Below are 2,128 nucleotides of genomic sequence, written 5' to 3' on the forward strand. Positions count from 1 at the left end.
GATGCTTTAAAGGTGCACTGAAGGGGATTCTGAGGTCGCCTTTTTACAGCGGGAACTGGATCTACACGCTCAGAGCATTCTTAGAAACTACGAATTATTGTCCTGTGTGGCCGATGTCCCTATTAAATCGAACTAAACGTCCCGGCTCCCACCTTCTATTTCTTTTTAAATTTACCTCTAAAACTAGGCGGAGTCAACCAACACGTGGAGTGCCTTTCAGCCAGTTGTTCTTGATTTTATTCAGTTTTTTAAGTTTTTGTGAAGTAGTTTACATGAGGCAACATAGCTGAACATTAGGTCCACAGAAATAAAAATACGCGTGGATTTTTGCTTTACGGATCACTCCGCCGACAGGAGAGTGGCAAGCCGCCACGTGATTGGCTGAAAAGCTCTCCAGGCGTTGGTTGACTCCTCCTTCTTTCAGAGGTGACTTGAAAAAACAAAGGCGGGAGCCGGGACTGTTAATTCGATTAAATAGAGAAGTCAACCTCACAACAGAATAATCCGAAGTTTCTAAGAATGCTTGGAGCTTGCAGGTCGAGTTCGCGCGGTAAAAGGACGAGCTCAGCATCCTCGTTTAGTGCACCATTGATGAACGGCAGCTCGATCACCACGGCGATGCGCAAAAACTGCCTCAAAAGGCAACTTGCTGCCCACTATAGAGTGCAAGCAGTGCACAACAGACTTTTCTGACGCGTGTGTCATCGCTAAGCACAAGGAAAAAGCCACTAGGAAGATTTCTCAGCATTTCTGATCAAAAAGACCTATGAACATTCTGTGAGCGAGCCATCGGTATCATTTACGAAAAAAGAGCTCACATATTTGGCCAGTCATGCGCCATCACTGGGCCCACGTATCATTACCTACGGATACCTTTTGTGTCAACATTTGCCCTTTTTCTTTAATTTTTCTGGAGTGAACAAATAGTGCTTGATATGGAAGACATGTTTTGAAAGTACCCATGAAAACTATGAAAGCCGCAGAGGACAACAGCGATATATCCTGTTCGTAAGATGGCGTGTGCTTTTTGGAAGAACCGAGGGAAGCACGTCTGTGCTTATCATTTCTCACCACAATAATACCAGTGAAGCGGAATAATACCAGTGAAGCGGAGAAAGATCGAAAGCGAATAAAAGCAGTGAGAGAAAGCAGAGGTGGCTATATTCTCTTAGGTCGAAGATGATCAGCTGTCACAGACAGGAATGTTCTTATTTTCGTGCGCGGCACATTGAACATTCGTTGTGCGATCACAACGAAAAGCTGTCTAGGAGCGAAAGCTCGACTACTCAAGGTACAACTCAGAGTTTCGCCTGGCTCTGCGCGTTTGACCTTGAAGCCAGACCAAGGTCAAACCAAGCACACACCATCAAGACTAACAATGTATGACTATATGTCTTGCTGCGCATAGACAAGATATACTTGTATGGTATGGTCTTACCTAATGACCAGCAACTACGTGACGGATGACCACTGGTCACTTTTCCTTTGATCTTGATCGTTAGAACTTCGATTCACATCGCCTGATGTGACGTCATGCGATGGCGTAGCAAAGACGGCACACTATTTTTCGCTATAAATACCGCCCGCTTTTCTTCCACTCGTCTACAAGGTTCACGCGGGTTGAACCTCAGCCATTGGAGTGAATCGGTAAACCCGGCGAGAATTGCTGAATGCGTATACAAAGAAGGGGACCTGGCCATCGCCGTCTCCCAGGATGTTCGTTAAACTGTCTGACGAACTCGATTCTTTCCTTCGCTTATCGCATTGGTTGGCATGTTCTCTTCAAGCAAGGTGGAGCTTGCGTTTTCTTTATATCAGACAGATTAACCATAGCGAGATCCGCAAACCGGTTACTCAAGGCGCTAGCTACGCATGCGCGGACGGTCGCCAGGGGCGCACACTATCCACTGAGCGGGCGCAGCTCGGTCGTATTGAAGGCATCACGATAGCGGATCGCGAGGAGCTAAATCTATGTTGTTTTAATATCTGTACGGGAGTGGTTTTGGCCCGCGCTATTGATAACCCGGAGAAAAAAACACGAAGGAAAAATCTACTTTCAAAATGAACTCCACTAAATACCTGTGCCGAAATCGGCATATCGGCGGCCGGTATTCAAATCAATGCGATA

Source organism: Amblyomma mixtum, chromosome 10 (genome assembly GCF_055824585.1).
Source record: "Amblyomma mixtum isolate Tamu chromosome 10, ASM5582458v1, whole genome shotgun sequence".
Classification (NCBI taxonomy): domain Eukaryota; kingdom Metazoa; phylum Arthropoda; class Arachnida; order Ixodida; family Ixodidae; genus Amblyomma; species Amblyomma mixtum.